The 19,773-nt window shown below is 50.6% G+C and overlaps 1 long non-coding RNA gene across 3 annotated transcripts; it reads right to left on the bottom strand.

Moving 5' to 3' along the window:
• Window positions 1-2,578: 2,578 nt before the first annotated feature.
• Window positions 2,579-14,639, bottom strand: LOC142004672 (uncharacterized). Of its 3 annotated transcripts, XR_012643011.1 has the most exons (4): window positions 8,569-8,845; window positions 5,241-5,417; window positions 4,730-4,888; window positions 2,579-2,721 (listed from the first exon to the last, which is right to left on the bottom strand). It is a non-coding gene; the product is annotated as an uncharacterized LOC142004672 (long non-coding RNA). The 3 variants fall into 3 exon arrangements; XR_012643010.1 differs by lacking the exons at window positions 2,579-2,721; window positions 8,569-8,845 and adding an exon at window positions 14,467-14,639 and having other exon boundaries at window positions 4,431-4,888; XR_012643009.1 differs by lacking the exon at window positions 2,579-2,721 and having other exon boundaries at window positions 4,431-4,888.
• Between the last annotated feature and the right edge of the window lie 5,134 nt (window positions 14,640-19,773).

Below are 19,773 nucleotides of genomic sequence, written 5' to 3'. Positions count from 1 at the left end.
CTCTGGACAGGGTCACCCCTGGGTCCCTTTCAACCCCTGTCTCTGGCAGGAACATCTGAAAACATATAGAAGTTTAAACAAGCAAACCTCCAATCTCCCTCTGGGGTCAGTGTCAGGCCCTGGGCTCAGACACTGTGGGGAAAGGATCCCAGCAGATCAGGAAAGATGCTCACTAAAGAGGCACAGCTGTGAGGGGAGCTAACAAGCCCTGGGCACTGCAAGGAGGGAGCTCACAGCACTGTCACTCAGGTGGACAAGGGCCAGGGAGTGTAGGGAAGCTGCCCTGCATCTTCTCCCCTTCTTTCTCCCACCTTTAGCATGGGAAACCCGCTCTGTGTCTGCTGGGGCAACGCCACAACAATGCAGCCTCAGCCCTCCAAATCCCCCACCTCCACCCCAGGCTATGCCAGCTGAGCTGGCCCTGGGCCGGAGCAGCCCCCTCAGCTGCCAGGCAGGGGCACTGGTCCCACTGGGGTCCCAGCAGGGAGATCTCCGGGGCTCTGTGTTTGACTGGCCTGGTGGGAATGGGGTTTCTCAGCACAGAGCTGGTGCTGGCTGGGGTCTGTGTGCAGGATCCCTCCCTCCTCTGCCCTCTCCCACACTCTTCATCTCCTCCTCCAACCTCTCGTGTTTCCTAGATCCCCTCCCAGCTCCTCCTCTCCCCATCACATCCACTCTACATTGCTGGAGAATCCCTGCCCCTGACATGCTCAGCTCCTGGTCCACCCACCATGTCCAGGGCTCTCTTCTGCAAGGAGACACAGAAAAAACTTGTCAAGCAACTCCCGTCAGATCAGAATAGTGCTGATGACGTGACTCAGCTCTCAGGGGATTCTGGATTGGAAGCAGGAAATTACACCTCTCAGTTCTTGATAGAAGTGCCTAAAAAAAAGAACAAACGGCTGTAGCAGATGTCCTCATCCACCCAAGAGTTCCAAGTGGAAAGCGGCTGTTGCGTCCAGTCAGCCTGAGAGGGGCAGTACTGGGCAGGGAGATGGGGTGGTTGGTGTGTCAGGGACTTGGCTCATCCAGCCCACTTCCTGCTCCCTTCCGCTCTGTGCCCCCCCCCAGGCGCCCCACCACCACCGCACAGATCTCCCTTGTTCTCCTGCACATCTACAGCCGACAGCAGCCAGTCACCCTCAGGTGCTCAGCCCACAAGAGGGTGAAGTTGTTGGGACACAGATTCCTCATCATCATCCTCAGCCAATCAAGCAGTCTCCTCCCAGCCCCTGCAGCCTGAGCGGGTCCCACTGGGGCTCTGACCAGTGACATCCCTGCTGCTCAGTGTGTGAAGGGCCCAGTGATTCCTGAGCACAGAGCTGGGTCTGGCTGGGGTCTGTGTGCAGGATCCCTCCCTCCTCTGCCCCTCACTCCCTCTGCCTCTGTGACAGCAGCCTCAGAAGTAGAAGCCGTCTCCTCCCTCAAACCCTCCTCTTTTCCAGCTCGTCCCCCAACTCTCCAGCTCACTGTGACCCCTCAATATCCTGTCTATATTGCTGGGGAAAGTGTAAACCTGACGTGCTCATCTCCTGGGGCAACCGCGGCGTCTGGATTCCGGTTCTTCAGGGACAAACAGGAAATCCACGGCGAGCCGCTCTACTCCTCTCACTACAGTTACACTGAGTCGCTAACGCTGTCAGCAGTCAGTGGATCACAGTCTGTAAACTACACCTGTGAGTCCTGGCAAACAGAGTCTGGGCAAGAGATCCCATCGGAGAGGAGCCCACCCACCTCCATAAAAGTGAGAGGTGAGTTCCCCTGTCTCCTGCTGTTTGCTGGCCCTGGGGCAGTGTATCTCTCCCACACCTCAGGGTGATGGACCACCTGCTCACCCAGCTCTGGACAGGGTCACCCCTGGGTCCCTTTCAACCCCTGTCTCTGGCAGGAACATCTGAAAACATGGAGAAGTTTAAACAAGCAAACCTCCAATCTCCCTCTGGGGTCAGTGTCAGGCCCTGGGCTCAGACACTGTGGGGAGAGGATCCCAGCAGATCAGGAAAGATGCTCACTAAAGAGACAAAGCTGTGAGGGGAGCTAACAAGCCCTGGGCACTGCAAGGAGGGAGCTCACAGCACTGTCACTAAGGTGGACAAGGGCCAGGGAGTGTAGGGAAGCTGCCCTGCATCTTCTCCCCTTCTTTCTCCCACCTTTAGCATGGGAAAGCCGCTCTGTGTCTGCTGGGGCAACGCCATAACAATGCAGCCTCAGCCCTCCAAATCCCCCACCTCCACCCCAGCCTATGCCAGCTGAGCTGGCCCCGGGGAGGAGCAGCCCCCTCAGCTGCCAGGCAGGGGCACTGGTCCCACTGGAGTCCCAGCAGGGAGATCTCCGGGGCTCTGTGTTTGACTGGCCTGGTGGGAATGTGATTTCTCAGCACAGAGCTGGTGCTGGCTGGGGTCTGTGTGCAGGATCCCTCCCTCCTCTCCCCTCTCCCACACTCTTCATCTCCTCCTCCAACCTCTGGTGTTTCCTAGATCCCCTCCCAGCTCCTCCTGTCCCCATCACATCCACTCTACATTGCTGGAGAATCCCTGCCCCTGACATGCTCAGCTCCTGGTCCACCCACCATGTCCAGGGCTCTCTTCTGCAAGGATACACAGAAAAAGCCTTTCAAGCAACTCCCGTCATATCAGAATAGGGCTGATGACGTGGCTCAGCTCTCAGGGGATTCTGGATTGCAAGCAGGAAATTACACCTCTCAGTCCTCGATAGAAGTGCCTAAAAAAAAGAACAAAGGGCTGTAGCGGATGTCCCCATCCACCCAAGAGTTCCAAGTGGAAAGCGGCTGTTGCGCTCAGTCAGCCTGAGAGGGGCAGTACTGGGCAGGGAGATGGGGTGGTTTGTGTGTCAGGGACTTGGCTCATCCAGCCCACTTCCTGCTCCCTTCCGCTCTGTGCCCCCCCAGGCGCCCCACCGCCACCGCACAGATCTCCCTTGTTCTCCTGCACATCTACAGCCAACGGCAGCCAGTCACCCTCAGGTGCTCAGCCCGCAAGACAGTGAAGGTGTTGGAGACAGATTCCTCATCATCATCCTCAGCCACTCAAGCAGTCTCCTCCCAGCCTATGGAGCCTGAGCTGGCCTGGGTACCAGGGAGGGGAGGCTGGTCCCACTGGGGCTCTAACCAGTGACATCCCTGCTGCTCAGTGTGTGAAGGGCCCAGTGATTCCTGAGCACTGAGCTGGGTCTGGCTGGGGTCTGTGTGCAGGATCCCTCCCTCCTCTGCTCTTCACTGGCTCTGCCTCTGCGTCAGCAGCCTCACAAGTAGGAACCGTCTCATCCCCCAAACCCTCCTCTTTTCCAGCTCGTCCCCCAGCTACCCAGCTCACTGTGTCCCCACCATATCGTGTCTACCTTACTGGAGAAAGTGTGACCCTGAGATGTGCCGCTACTGGGGGAAACGCTGTGTCTGGCTTCCGGTTCTTCAGGGACAGACAGGAAATCTACCCCAAGCAGATCTCCTCCCCTTGGTACAGTGACGAAGAGTCAATTGTGCTGTCAGGAGTCAGTGGATCACACACTGGAGCATACACCTGTGAGTACTGGAAGTCAGAGTCTGGGCGACAGATCCCATCGGAGAGGAGCCCACCCATCTCCATAGAAGTGAGAGGTGAGTTCCCCTGTCTCCTGCTGTTTGCTGGCCCTGGGGCAGTGTATCTCTCCCACACCTCAGGGTGATGGACCACCTGCTCACCCAGCTCTGGACAGGGTCACCCCCTGGGTCCCTTTCAACCCCTGTCTCTGGCAGGAACATCTGAAAACATGTAGAAGTTTAAAGCAGCAAAACTCAAATCTCCCTCTGGGGTCAGTGTCAGTCCCTGAGGTCAGATACTGTGGGGGAGAGGATCCCAGCCCATCAGCAAAGATGCTCACTAAAGAGGCACAGCTGTGGGAGAAGGTCCCAGCCGTGGCCACTGCAAGGAGGGAGGTCACGGCACTGTCAGCTCGTGAACAAGAGCCGTAGATCGTTGGGAATCTGCCCAGCTGCTTCTAACTTTCAAAGAGGACCCAGGTCCCTAGTGTAGGTGGACCCATCTCCTCCAGGATCTCCAGCCAGGGTCCGTCTCCCAAGCTCTGCCCCCAGCCTGGCTGCTACAGATGCTTCAACAGAATTCAGAAACCCTCCCCCTGATCTATAGACTAGTTCCCAGCCTCTGCTTTGCCCTTCTCCAGATCCTTCTTCAGGCAAAGGCGCGCGCGCACACACACACACACACACACGCGCACACACACACACACACACACACACACTTTGCCAACGTCACCACCTCCACCAGAAGGGGCCAGATACGTTTTAGAGCTGAGATGCAGAAACCAGGGCCCTGCACCTGGATAACTCTGCAGATAACCCAGCCAGTCAATGGACCACAGATCACACAACTCAAATTGCCAGGTCCAAAAATACCCCGTGTCCTCCTAATTGAAACTCCTGCATTTCCAAGGCCAGAGAATTGGAAGAGAAACAACCTGAGCTGCCCTGTGCTCATTCACCAGCACATCCCTTCTGCTCATTCCCTGTCCCCTCTTCTGGGTGGGGATACGGTCAGTGAATTCACATTGGTTCCTTCTGTTCCCTCCTCTTCTGCCCCCTCTTTGCTCCCTTATACTCCTGATGAGCCTCATGTCACAATGTTCAGGCCCAATGTGGGGACTGAACAGACATCAGCCCAGACACAGCCAAGGGCACATCTCAGCGACATGGCTGCCTGATTTCCAATAGGGCCACCTTCAGAGAGATGGCTCCAGATGGCTCCCAAATGCACATTGATCTAGGCCTCTGCTATGTCCTCCTGGCTTCTCTGTCATCGGGGATGGTAGAATCCCAGCAGATCCATCCAGCTTCTACTCTGGTGTGGGAAGCCCAGATGCCCAGTGTCCCTCCTATCTGTACAGGGATCAATAAATAACAGAGGAAGAAACGTTAGCAAAGGAGCGGTGACAAAGATACATTAACATCCTGTAGAACCTTTTCACCCCTAACCTCACAACCCAGCCCCACCCCTACCCCAGGGCTCACGCATTTCTGTGAGGGTCCCTTTAGCACCTTGAGGTGAAAAAACAAATTCGGAAGACAGTTCAGGTCATGTCAGGTTCAGGACCCAGGCTCCACATCTCCCCTGTCCTTTCCCTGATAACCCCTCCTCTTTCCTGCTCCCCACAGATCGCCCTCCCCCACCGGAACTGAGCCTGGATCCACCTTCTGGAGTGGTGAGTGAAGGGGTCCCTCTGCTCATCACCTGTGTGGCCCCCAATAACACTGGTGAGCGAAGGTTTCACTTCTACAAGGATGGAGCCAAATTCATCCCCAGGGACTTGTTGTCTGAGACCAGCACTGCAGAGCCCAGCACCAGCTCTAGGAATGTTTCTGTGCTCAGAATCCCACAAGCCGCTCTCAATGACACCGGGACATTCACCTGTGAATACGAGGAGAAAGTGAACGGGAGATGGCTCCTGTCCCTCAGCAGCCAGCCTGTGACTGTTCCTGTTACAGGTGAGATATCCCTTATTTCTTATCCAAATCTCCTTGTTGTTTGGGTGGAGGAGACCCAACCCCGGGTTCTTTTCTGGGAAAGATTGGTTGGATGAGGTGAAAAGTGTGGTTGGATGAGCTGACGGACATGGTGATGGAAAACAAAGAGGAGATGAAAACCCCTTATCACTTCACCATCCATCCTGTTCTAGCAATGATAAATCAGAGGGCTAGAATATGAGCACCTCAGCTGAAAGAAATCCTGCTGCAGAAGTTATCCAATGTTAATTACAGCTATTCAGGCATAGCTGCAGAATGAATGATGAGCAAAAAGTCGAGACCCTGGTATTCGGCATAATGGATGGTTCGAATTGGAGAGACAGACCCCACAGAGAATGGGTAGATGATATAGTAGAGTGGTGCAGAGCTAATCTGCAGATACTAAGCAACTCCGCACTGGACAGGGAAAGATGGAAGGAATTCGGGAGGTAGACACCAGATATCAACAGGTGCTGAGCCCATGGCTGTTGGTGATAATAGTGACTATGCTTTTAATTCGAAAAATTATTCTCCTTGCCCTCTGATGATAGGAGAAGCAGCAATAGGCCTAAATTGCAGAATAGGAGGTTTAGGTTGGACATTAGGAAAAACTTCCTGTCTGGGTGGTTAATTACTGCAATAAGTTGCCTAAGGTGGTTGTAGAATCTTCACCATTGGTGACACTTCAGAACAAGTCACATAAATATCTAACAGGGATGATCTAGACAGTATTTGGTCCTGCAATGAGGGCACAGAACTGGACATGATGATCCCTTGAGGTCCCTTCCGGTTCTCGTGTTCTCTGATTCCATGATTAGTAGATGTAGCTCCATTTAGTACACGAGGAACTGAATCTCCAAAGCCCATGTCAGGGGCCTTCCCCATAATCACTGGACCATCCCTCCTCTCTTAGGGGAGGGGAGCAAACTGTTACAGGCAAAATATACAAGAGCCACTGTGGTTCTCAGACCTTTGCCTGCTTGTTCTCATTTGCCCTCCTTTCTCTTTTAGTTACACTGGGGACCCATATTCTGCTGATAACTGGTAGTGTCATCCCGCTTGTGGTTGGAGCCCTGGCTGCTGCTATCTGCTGCTTCTGCAGGAAGAAAAGAGGTGTGTGAAGAGGGCGAGGGGCTGGGATCTGCCACCTTCCTCTGAGATATGATCTCGTCAAATTTTTTTTCTCTAGAGATCAGCCTAAATAGTGGAAAACCATTAACAACCATCAAGGGTCCTACCATGGTGAGATGTGGAAATGGTGTTTAAAATGGGCAGGTAATGGAGGTATTAAAATAACTAAAACAAGGAAGAGTTCCAGAAGGATAGTTATGGACTTTCAAATGAAATTAATGAGTAGCAGGCTTAAAACTATTCAAATAATGTTCTTTTTCACACCGCATGCACTCAACCTGCGGAACTCCTCGCCAGAGGAGGCTGCGAAGGCTGGGACTATAAGAGAGTTCAAAGAAGAGCTAGATAAATCCATGGAGGTGAGGTCCATCCAAGGCTTTTAGCCAAGGGTGGGAATGGTGTCCCTGGCCTCTCTTTGTCAGAGGCTGGAGATGGATGGCAGGAGACAAATCGCTTGATCTTGTCTTCAGTCTACCCACTCTGGGGCACTGGGCACTGGCCACTGTTGGCCGATGGGATACTGGGCTAGATGGACTTTGGTCTGACCCAGTACTGGCCATTCTTATGTTGTTATATTCTTACGTTCAAATGTTTATTGGCATCTGTTCAACTTTATGAATGTAATCCTTCTGCTAGGTGAAACCAGGACCTGCAAGGGCTGGTTCCTCTTTGTCCATTCAATGCAGAACTGACTCGATCCCCTATCCAGTAACCTGGGAAACTCATACACCACCCCGTTGTGCCTCGGACAGTCGATGCTTCCCTGCCCATAAGCACAGGGTGTGAGCATAGAAGAGAAAGTTTTGGTGGCCCCATAACATTTGTTTTCAGCCACCAGACCTGGCCCTCAGTGTTCTGTGCCATTATTTAGCTGTAATTCACCCCCAAATATCTTCTAAGAACCCACTAAGCAGCGGAAGTGTGGGCAATATTCTAGACAATATTGACCTCCCATGGTCTGGCAAATTCTCTCATCCAGCACCAGGCAGGTCCCGAGGCTGCTGGATTAGAGAAGTTCAACCTTCATCTAAACAAGTACAGAATAATTATAGGACCATTTTCCCTCTGTGCCCTGGTACAAGCCACAGAGTCACACATTCACAGAAATCGTTGCAGATCAGCATTTCCTCTGGGTGTATCCCTCCCCTCAGATCTATTCTCTGTTTGTGTTTTAGTTCAGAAACAGCCAAAAAGCACTGGAGGAGCTGAGCTCAGAGACCTCAACAGCAGCCTGGATCCCAGTCATGAGCGTGAGGGATCGAAAGCTGTGGGTGTTGGCACGGAGCAAACAGAACAGGTAACATGAATGCATTTATAGGCTAAGTCCAAGAGCCAGCAGGCTCCAGTCATCTTGAAACTAAAGTTCCTGAATCTTTTACGTGGACTTTTTTAGAATTAGAATGGAGATACACGTCTCCTGCAACTGGAAGGGACCTTAGGAGGTCATCTAGTCCAGTCCCCTGCCCTCTTAGGGGGATGAAGCGCCATCCCTGACATCTATTTGCCCCAGTCCCTAAGTAGCCTCCTTAAGGATTGACCTCACAACCCCAGGTTTAACAGGGCAATGCTCAAACCACTGAGAGACCCTCCCCCGGGGACTTCAGGTACTGCTGCCTCACTCAGATGTGGTAGCAAGATAATGGACTTAGAGATGTTCCACCAGTCTGTTCACATAAGAAGAAGGGCGAGGAATTGGTCGTTGCCTTCTCCAAACCACCACTGATTCAGAAACGTAGGACTGAGAAGGGACCTCATAAAGTCATATAATCCAGCCCCTACGTGGAGTGAGGGTTGCTTAAAGCCAGCCCATCCTAATGGCTGTTTGTCCCATTCTGAAAAAGTTGGAGAGATTCCACAGCCACTCACATCACCTGTTCCAGATCTTAACTGCTCTTAGATGCAGAATGTTTTTCATAATATCTGACCTCAATCTCCCCTGCCACAGACGGTGGACATAGAGAACAGTTGACCACAGTTGATCATAGTCCTCTTTACGTAGTCTTAGAATGTCGTTATCATGACCCACCAGCCACGTCGTCTTTAGACTAAACATGCTCTACTTTGAACCTTCTCCATTTTTCCACATTTCTTAACATGTGATGTGCAGAAGTAGACTCACTGTTGAATCTGTGGCCTCACCAGCTCAGCCTAGAACAGAGCAATTACGTCCCACCTCTTCAGTATGAGTCTCTTGTTCATGCGCCCAAGAATGTTCATAGCCTGTTTCTCAGCAGCGGTGTCCTTCACCGGTGTCTCCTCACCCTTTCTCTTTCCTCCCACAACAGGGCTCGGAAGTGACCTATGCACTCATAGCTCGGCCAGTCTTAAAGGCCCACAAGACCGATCCGAAAAACAAATTCGAGCCGGCCGAGGAGGAGCAAGTGGTTTATAGTGAGGTAGTTACAATCCGCACCAAGAAGGCAGCTGAATAACGAAAGGAAACTCTTTTCGTCTCTCTGGCTCTTTCCCCTCCTCCAGCGTCGATTTGTAGCCTGAACTATTTATATCCCATGAGCCTTTATGCTACTTGGAAAAGGGCACATCCAAGTCACTGTTGCTGAAATCTTTAGCTAACCAGCTTCTTTTCATGGTTTGCTCTGAAACTGCAACTGCCCACGCAGCCTGGAAAGAAGCATGACCAAGTGTGAAAAATAAGTTTACCACCAGAGGGGTGAGTTCCTGCCCAGCAAAACAGGGAGCGCAAACACGAGGCAAACCGCTGTGGAACATCGAAGGGAAAAACAATTTTGTTGATCACATCGGCTGACCAATGAGGAGGAGGTGGTGTGCATGAGAACTTGTCTTAGTCTCTGGGAGGGGGAAGGAGGAAATATAAAATCCCTAGCAAGAAATTGCATCATTTTGCCTGTTTGAACTCAGAGCAGCCTGAGACTTTCCATGGCAGCCAAAGAGTCCCGAGTCGTCCTTTGCAATCTGCACAAAAAGACCCTTTGGAACGACAGATCATTACGAGTCTGTCCCTCTTTGCCTTTCGATGATGACTCGCTGGTGTGTACCTGTTTGCTTGCCTTAACCAGAACATAGCTGAGGGTACAGCGACACTAGGCAGCAAAGCTGAGCTCGGATACGTAATTGTAACTTCACCATTAGCGTATCTAGAATCGACGTCTCGGAATCATCTCGCTGCCCCAGTGTAGATCAGGGCTCTGCGGCATGTGCCAACGTCCCTTAAGCCACATGATAGTGAAGAGAACATGATCAATGGCCAAGCCCAGAGAGATCGACTTTGCTGCATCTTAACACACACGGCAAAACTGAACTCCGGAAAATCACCACGCCCCATTGATTGTCCGGTGAGTGTAGATCAGATAGCACAGATCAGCCCTGACCTATTCCTTTTTTTTTCTTCAGGTAATAAAGCTTTAGAGCATTTATCATAAACTTGGCTACAAGTGCAGTATTTGGTGCAGGCTGTAGGGAACCCATTGTGCTCAGTTAAGAGACGGGGGTACTGGGTCTGTAAACTGCCCACATAGGTTTTATATCTGGAGTAACAAGAAGTCCTCTGGCACCTTCTGGACCATAAGCTTTCATGGGCAACGACCCGCTTTGTCAGATGTATGAGTCAGTGGGGCGGTTCAGAGGAGTGTTTAAAGAGTGGGGTCCCAGTAAAAGGGAGGGCCAGAGCAGACGGGCTCTATTCAGTCAGGGTAGAAATGGCCATTAGCAGTAGTGGATTGGATAAATGGATGGTAAGATGGATAGAAAGCTGGCTACAAGGTCAGGCCCAGCGGGTTGTGATCAACGGTTCGATGTCAGGATGGCGGTCGGTTTCTAGTGGAGTGCCCCAAGGTTCGGTTCTGTGTCCTGTTCTGTTCAATATATTTATCAGTGACCTGGATGAGGGGTTGGACTGCACCCTCAGCAAGTTTGCGGATGACACTAAGCTAGGGGAAGAGGTAGATACGCTGGAGGGTAGGGACAGGGTCCAGACTGACTTAGACAAATTGGAAGACTGGGCTGCAAGAAATCTGATTAGGTTCAATAAGGACAAGTGCAGAGTCCTGCACTCGGGCTGGAAGAATCTCAAGCATTGTTACAGGCTGGGGTCCGACTGGCTCAGTCATAGTTTTGTAGAGAACAACCTGGGAGCTGTAGCGGACGAGAAGCTGGACACGAGCCAACAGTGTGCCATTGTAGCCAAGAAGGCTAATGGCATATTAGGTTGCGTCAAGAGGAGGGTTGCCAGTAGATCCAGAGAAGTGACTATTCCTCTTTATTCAGCTTTGGTGAGGCCATATCTGAAGTATTGTGTCCAGTTCTGGGCCCCCAATTGTAGGAAGGATGTGGATACACTGGAGAGGGTCCAGTGGAGGGCGACCGAAATAATTAGGGGGCTGGAGCATATGACTTATGAAGAAAAGTTGAGGGAATTGGGATTGTTTAGTCTGCAGAAGAGAAGACTGAGGGGGGACTTGATAACAGCCTTCAACTTACTGAAGGGAGGCTGCAAAGAGGCTGGAGAGAGGCTGTTCACAGTGGTCACGGATGGCAGAACAAGTTGTGGTTGGAAACGTCCAGGTTGAACTTTAGGAAAAACTTTTTCACGAGGAGGGTGGTGAAGCACTGGAATGGTCGACCCAGGGAAGTAGTGGAGTCTCCATCCCTGGAGGTGTCTCGCCTTGACAAAGCCCTGGTGGGGCTGATCTGAAGGGTTTGATCCTGCTTAGAGCAGGGGCCTGGACTCGATGGCTTTTTTAGGTCTCTTCCAGCTCTATTGTTCTATGATTCTATTCATCAAGGGAGGAGGGAAATAAACCCTGACTGAATAGACCTTGTCAGCCCTGGACCTCCCTTCTACTGGGACCCCACTCGTTAAACACTCCTCTTAACCCTGCCCCCCACTCATCCATCTGATGAAGCAGGTCTTTGCCCACAAAAGCTTATTCTCCAAAATATCTGATGGTCTATAAGGGGCCACAGGACTTCTCATTGTTCTCCAAGATACAGACTAACATGGCTCCTCTCTGATATTTGGAGTAAGTAACCATTATGACTAAATCCGGTCTCTCTGCCTCGCAAAATGGACTGGAGATGCCTAAGGGGACTGTTGGTGACTCCACAGTAAGGTTGGTACCAGGAGTTTGCGTGTGTCAATAGCTTGATGAAATCGACTTGTAGAACCTTCAACTTGTGGGGAGTGGCTGTCCCCTTTTTGACGGGGTACCCTGAGCAGGCCCACTGATGGGAGGATGTGGCAGGAGCAATGTGGCAATTGGCCAGAGACCTGGATGATTTAACCAGGCCCAGCCCCTCTAGTGATAGATCTGCCTGCACTGGGGAAGGTATTTCTTATTTAATGACATGGTTGACGTACCCCATTCAGGTTCTGTGCATGGTTATTGGCCCCATCGGGCTGATCCACCATCAATGACTCACAGATAGGTAGGTGACATGAAGCTGTCCTACTCATTATCAAGTACAACCAAGAAGAGTGGGCTCTAGAACCTGCATGGGACATATCAAAGCATGGAGACGTCCACTGACCCACAGCCACGCTCTGTGCCACTGGTTTTAGACTGTGTCCTCACACATGACCCTGGCTCTATATTCATACAAGTTAACACTCCTCTTACTGCTGCTCCGGGGACTGTGCATGTGGGAAGCAGGATCCCAGGGGGTGAAAAAGGAGAGCGGTCAGGAATATGGAATAAGTAATAAGTAATGATTGTACCCTGAATTCTAATTTATTCAGCGCTGAACTTTGGAGTTCTGAGGGGCTCCCTGCACAGAGCTGAGTGATGGGTGGAGATGGCTCACTTCAGATACAGTGGAAGGTGGGGTCAGACAGTATCCAGGGAGACTAGGACATGAACCATTTTCTCTTGCCCGTCCTTTACTAATGCTCCAACCCTACATATTTCTGGAACCCGACGCTGATCCAGAATCCACCCAAGGCAGGGTTGTGTCAGGCCAGATTTCAACCTCCCAGAGGTAGACCAGCAATGAGGTCATCTTGGATGTCTACATAGGTACCCAGGCAGATAGAGAAGTGCAACCTCTTCCCATCATGCCTCTCCCAGCTGGATGGGTGAATCTGGTACAGATAGGTACATGAAGCAGAGTCCTATGGCTGTGTAGTTCTTAAGGCATCAGGGAAGTTACCCCTAGATTTACACACAGCTGAAATGCTCAATGCAACAACCACATTGAGATGCAATACTGCAGCTTTGTGACCCGCAGGGGCATCCCAGATACTCCAGGGTGATCCCCAGGTATCGAGAAAGCGGGACAGAATCTCTGCAGTGTTTCGCAAACAGGTGTCAGGATTATACGCAGAAGATCACACATAGCAGGGCTTTCTGGAAAGCTCAGTCTGGGTGTGAGGGGCGGAAGTAACAGCCTTTAGGAGTCTCTGGGGAGGGGAAGGACAGATATTAGCAGGTAACGTTCATCTCAGGAATAAGAAACACCCCACATCCCTGTACCTCACCGACAGCAAACCTGCTCCTCATAGTCACAAAACAACCGGGTGATATTTTCAGTACCATTGGCTTGAAGGTCCATTGGCCAAGTTGTGGTGTTCCCCATCAGGTAGCCTGGTGTCGTTCTGCTCTTGTAAAACCTGTACCACACCGGGGAGGCACCAGGCAGTGCCAAGCAGTGAATATCCACCCTCTTCCCAGCCACATAGGCTGGGTGCTCCGGAGCCAGTGACACTGAGGGCTTCTGGGGGTGATCTGGCAGGGAAATGAACAACAAGGCCAACCGCACCTTTCTCTGCGTGCCTGGTGGGACGTCGGCCCAGTCAGGTCTTTGCCAGCTGGAGGCTGGTGCAGGGCATTCCCCATCCCCTGTTTTCTCAGAAACCTCCTTCCCATGAGCAACCTCCAGCAAAGCCAGCCTGGCTCTTCCCGTCTTCTCCCGCCTCCTCTGGGCTCCATCCCTGGGCCCCTCACCAGCCCGCCTGACCTGGCTTGATCAGCAATCAGCTGAGGTCTCCAAGGTTAATGTTGTTTCAGATATACAGAGTGTCTTCTACCAAAGAGAGGGGTTGAAACTCAAAGAGGAGTCTATGGCTCAAGAGAATCTACCACCAAGTATTTTGACACATTTCCATGCCATGTTTAGCATTTACATCCCCCCCTTCTGTCCGTTTCCTACCGATTTACACCGTTGGGACCATCAACCACATTTTTGCTAGGGCACAATATTATGTGCTTTACTTTTGAGACATTTCATTCTGTTTTGAAAATGCAAGACATTATTGATGATAAACAATGGTGAGCTAGAGAGAAATTAAAGAATATAATATAGGTAGGAAGGTAGGATAGGGAGAGGGGAAAGGAGGGGTTATTTTGAAAAACCAGACTAGAGTTGAAACCATGTGTTAATGTTGTCCAAGGGAAGGGGGGTGGGGTTTAAAGAAATAAATGAAAATGTAGAGAAATAAATAAATTGGAAAAAATATTTTAAATTAAATGTCAAACTACTAAAGCTTCTTAAAGAGCAGTTAGAAATATGAAAAGAGGTGGCTTTCAAATATAAATATTGGTCATCTGTTTAGTGACACAGGGTGCAGGGAATTTGAAGGAGAGAAGAGAAAAGAGCAGTTTCAAAAGTTTAGGGAAAATATGGGTTATTTGAAATATAAGTAATTCTTTCCAAAACCCAGGCAAACATCTCAAAATACACCATCCCAAAAATCTGAAACTAAAAATGGAAGATGGCACCAAACATGGACATGACTCTAAATAATAGATCAGTTCTGTACTAATCTGTACTACTCTCTGGATTTGGGAGGGACTCCAGGTTTCCCAAGACTTATAGAACCGCTGCTGGGCAAAGAGGAAGGCACTTACCTGGAAAAATGAGAACACATTAATTCCCCCGTTGGCTTGAATAATGTGTAGTTTGAGGTTCGTCTTTCAGCTCAGCCACCTGCCCTAGCTCTGCATTCAGAAAATGCAAAGCTGCTTCCCCTCTTGGACTGTGTGGAGCTATTATATCTCCATCCCCAGAAATGTCAGACATCTGCTCCTAGTTAACATGAGAGACTGAGCCTCGGCTGAGACACAAAATGGTGCTGCTTATGAATGAAACACGTAGCTGAGACCCGCAACTTCGAGACTGAGATGACCACAGAAGCCTAAACTTGGATCTTTTTCAACTCAGGCTACTTTTAGGGTGTGGGCAGATCACAATGCTGTTTCCAAAGCTCTGGTAAAACACTAGAGGTTATTTGGTTGCAGAGAGTAGAAATTAGCTCCGTAGGAGTAGTCCTGGCCAGTTTCCTGTATGGCTGTAAAACCTGGACCTTGAACAGAAAACACATAGGTGCTTCCACACAAGCAGCCTGAGGTCAATACTGTACATTCGAGGGTGGGACAGAGTTACGAACCTGGAAGTCCTGGACAGAGCAGGAACCATGAGCATCGAAGCCATGATTCTGAAAGCCCAGCTTCTCTGGACAGGGCACGGCGTATAAATGGAGAAGTCGAGAATCCCTAAGCAATTCCTCTATGGTGAGCTCTCCCAGGGCAAAAGGAATCAAGGTAGGCTTCACAAGAGGTATAAAGACTGCGTGAAGGCCAACGTTGCTCATGCTGATTGAAAACCAGATCAGCTAGAGCAGCTTGCAGAAGGCCAGACAGGCTGGGGTGCTCTCGTACGACGCATGTATGACAACTTGGAAGAGGAGCTATGCCTATGCCTCACTGATGCTCGTGAAAGGAAGAAAGCAACAGCAGCAGCTGCCCCAACAGAGCCGGGGCAATTCCCTCGCCCCCACTGCCCGTCAAAGCCTAGACTCCTCAGCCACATGCAAGTCCACAACTGATGAGCCTGTGCAAGTTCAAGATGTCATCGTTGGCCATCACGGACTACCTACTAGGGGGTGCCCAAGACTGGCCTCCATGTCCTCGTTCAGGGCTAGATGGTGCTGTGCTGGGCAGACAGGTTAATAGGACGAGTAGGGGGCCTCAGTTCTTCATGGCCTTTGCGAATATGGCACATTGTCCACTCATGCTCATTCTATCCATCAAAGGTCTTCCATGGGTGGAAATTCATCGTGGAGGCATCAGAAAAGCTTCATTTAAATGTGAGTTTCCTCTTCCTGGAGAGGATACCCTTTCGTTTCGGCTCAGTTTGCAGCCTACATCATCTTGTGGTTCTTCGTGGGCATTTCAGTTGTGGTGTTTTGTGGTGCCATCTTTCTCGGTCTACCCTCGTCTGAGAACTAGGCCCTCCACGACATGCTGTGGCAGCTGAAACACAGGAGTGACCACTGTCCATATTGGAAGAGGTAGTCCAGCATGGAAGGCTGGTCCAGACACCTCTATATGGGCTGGGAAGTCTTTGATGTGTGTCGCTAAAAGTTTATTTCACTGCATCTGCACAAACCAAAGCCAGATGTATTTGCAACCTTCATGACTGCAAAAATCCACTAGGCAAAGTATGAACAATGCAGCCTGAGATCTATTTCAGGCTGTTTACTTTTTCTTTTTATCTGTGTGCTCTCACCACAAGTACTGGGCTGGCTGCGTTGTGTGAGCAAGCTGGAAGCCTCTTCAGCTTAATGAGTCCTAAAGAGGACAGATTTAGACTAAAATCGCACAGGACAATTTTCCTCAGCCCTTGGGGTGCTGGGGCCCACCAGCCTTCAGAACTCTCTATCTTTCTCTCCCCGAGGAGTGTGTCACATTCTTATATTTGAGATAGCAATTCTTTGATGCTACTGGGGTGCAGCTCTTCCAGCTCAGAACAGGGGTACTCAGCTGTTGTGGAAACCCTGAGACCTTACTGGGAGCACAGTGGGGAAGAGGGCTTCTGCTTGGTCCTGGTGCATCTCTTTGCAACAACAGGATGAGATGTGGTCAGTGGCATTTCCCCTTCTGTACTGGTTGAAACACAGACAAGCACGCTACTTGGTGTGAAGCCCATCATCTCAGTTTCGAGGCCTGGCTCTCATCCTTCCAGCTGTGTCAGGTTCTCAAGAACAGAAAATTCTCAGAACGGAGGTTGTGGTTGTTCTGAAGCCACCGATGTGGTGTCCTGATAGGGCTCCTGCTCCACCCATGATGATAATCTTTTGACTACATTCATGGGCACCTGCTACATAGGCTAATGTGATAGCTTTCAAGAGAGCCCCCAAAGACCACAAAATCAGATAAAGATCCCAGCAATCATAGCAGGTTAACTGAAAACAGACTCAGGCATCAGGTGAAGCAGGTCTTTGCCCATGAAAGTTTATGCTCCAAAATACTGGTTTGTCTACAAGGTGCCGCAGGACTGCTTGTCGTTTTTGAAGATATAGTCTAACGTGGCTCTCTCTATTTGAAAGTGAAGAGGCTTCAGACTAATTGGCTACACTTAGACCAATAATTACGTGTTCAGTACAACAGGCCAGCGCAGTCCATTGGACTGTGACACTAACCCCCAGGCTGGCCAAACAGTTCAGTCAACGTACCCCAACATTTATTTGGGTTCCTATATTTGAACGTTGAAAAAAAGAGGAGACCCCTGAAAGCAAGTGTGTCTGTTTCAGTATCTACCATCTCACATTGTATTTATGTTCTATCTATCACATATTAATACAAGAGGTGTTGGCACTGTGAGAAACCACAGCTGACAATTTCCTGGTGAAAAAAAAGTGACTCTGCTCATTTCAGTCAACAGACATGCAAATCATTCCCCGGTCTGGTGAGGTGGCCCCAGACCAGGAGGCGGCCTCCATCAAAGATTTGCGATGGAAATTGTTCTACGTCTGCTCTGGCCTTCTAAAGATGGGTTTTCTCACGTGTGTGGTGGCATTTACCTCCCCGGCTCAGGGAATCTGTGGCCTTGGGAAGCTTTCAAGCAGAGCATATAGGGGCAAGGTCTTTCGACCGTCTCTTGTGGGCCTCCACCTTCTGCACTTGGAGTATCAGCATGGGGATCAGCCCTAGCTGCAGGTTAAAGCCAGCAAACACAACCACCATATTTACTGTCTAAATCCAAAGGGTGACAGAGCTACAGTTAGCTGTCAGTTAAAAGGGTCGCTGTACGAAGACCCAAGAGAGACACCCTTGGAGGTCTCTGGCGTGCCACTTTTTTTTTTAGGTTCTTCTTGTCAGGGATTTTCCCTTCCCCTCCCCACCCCCGCCCAATAGATCAGGAGGATGGGAGAAGTTGACATGCATTCTCTGCTCCATGGGTTGCAGGAGTACTCAGCAAAAGGTTTGTCCTCTGATGTTCTGCAATGGTTTGGCTGATGTGCTGGGGAGGGGGGGTGGTTGTTGGACAGGAAATAACCCCTCCCATGGAAAACTCATATTTCACACTTGGTCGGTCTTCTCTGCCGATTGGGTGGGTGTTTCCAGATTCAGCGCCAAGGCTTAAGGATCACCTGATAACAGGCGGCCTCAAGCAATGGCTTTTATGCATGCTGAACATTAGAGACATTCTTGTAAAGCTAAAATCCAGGTCAACCTAGCCTAGTGTACACCTGGGAATGGTTCCAGGGCTCAGTGGAACTCTCCTGTCTTCTATAAGACCTCAGTGAAACAGGACAGTGAAAGGAGCTGAGTCCCCACTTCCACTTATTCCCAGAGGCTGCTCTGACCTCAGGACTCCCCTTCACTCAGTGAAATGGGCTAGTGAAAGGATCTGAGGTGCCGCTTCCAGTCCTTATACCCAGAGGCCTCGCCAAGCCCGAGGACTCCCCTTCCACTCACGTGTGGCAGAGTCCTTGTAACCCCAACAAGGCTGGAGACAGGATTCCTGTAGGAGGAATCAACCCGCAACCTTGTTGCAGGCATTGCTGGCAAGGGCTTGGTGGCCCTATTGCAGGGTCCTCCCTCCACACTGAATATTTCTTGGCCCACTAATTAGTATGTGTATTTCAAAGCAAATACAGTCAATATGTTTAAAAAAAGACAGAATAATCAAAAAATGGAGAAAAGTTAATGGGAAACCAAATTACTCCAGTCTATGACACACACACACCACCCAATGCTTCTGGAATATCAGGGCAGGTGCCAGTCTGTTCCTTGTTGGGCCCAGGTCTCCTCCTCAGAACCTGAGTGTGCTGCAGGTGAGACACTTTCTTTGGGGCCAGGACCCTTCTCCCCAACTTCAGCAACTGCCTTCCACCACTGCAAGTGGGGCCTTTAAGCCCTCTTGGCTGGTGGACTCAACCTCTGCTTGGTCACCCCCCTGAAGCTCACCATGCCCAGCTCCACGCTTGACTGCTACCTCCAGATGCAGGGCTTTTTCTCTGGACTGCCTGGCTCTGTGGCTGCAGCCTCACTCCCTGCAAGGCTCAGCCCTCTGAGCTACGTCTCAAGATTTTTTTCCCTCTGCAATAGGTTGCAGGCACGTGAGCAGAACAGGCCCCTTAAGGAGGGATCCAAGATGGGCAAGACTCTGGGACAGGGTTGGAGTCACAGAGGAGAGCGTGAAATAAGTGTTCAGGATAAGATACAGAAGGATCACACCCAGCGGGGCTCTCTAGAAGGAAACAAAACACTAGGAGCATATGGTATCTGATCAAGGTCATCTCATGCTTTACAGCAGGTGTAGCCTTTAACCATAGGATACACCCTGCAACTCTCAGTTTTGCCCAGGAGTAGCTAGAGGCATCTAAGAAAATCGAGAAGATTCATCCAGAGGGGGGGGGAAAGGAGGGAGGCGTTTTTTTCCACCTACCACATTTACTTAGGGGCCTCTGCTTTTAGTGTCCTGCTGGATGGGGGAATGGGTCTGTGCCCAGGGCCCACAGTACTCTGTAGAAGCCCATACTGAGGTGGAGCCTCACATCGATGGTCCCTGAAAAGAGTAGTGGGGGGTGATGTCTCAGTCTTCATGGCCTGTCCAGACCTCTGTCTCTGCTGAGGCTGCCAATGAGGGGCTGAATACCACTCATGGTGATGGGGAATGTCCCTCACTGTGGTCTGGCATGGAGACATCAGATGGGGTCACCCCTCTGCCCTCAGGGATGTAGCTCAGCACTGGAGCGGCTGCTGCTGGAGCAGGTTCCAGGGGAGATACACACCAACAGGGCAGCCTGGTCCCCCTCCCCAGGGAATGACACAGGGTATCTGGGGAACCAACTGCTCTGCAATTTCCCCTTCTTTCCAAGTGGGAGCGATGAGGAATCTGGGACGCCACTGGCCAACGACTCCATCAAC

The sequence above is a fragment of the Carettochelys insculpta genome, chromosome 32 (assembly GCF_033958435.1).
Source record: "Carettochelys insculpta isolate YL-2023 chromosome 32, ASM3395843v1, whole genome shotgun sequence".
In the NCBI taxonomy this organism is placed as follows: domain Eukaryota; kingdom Metazoa; phylum Chordata; order Testudines; family Carettochelyidae; genus Carettochelys; species Carettochelys insculpta.
This window is presented reverse-complemented; position numbering and strand designations above follow the sequence as displayed.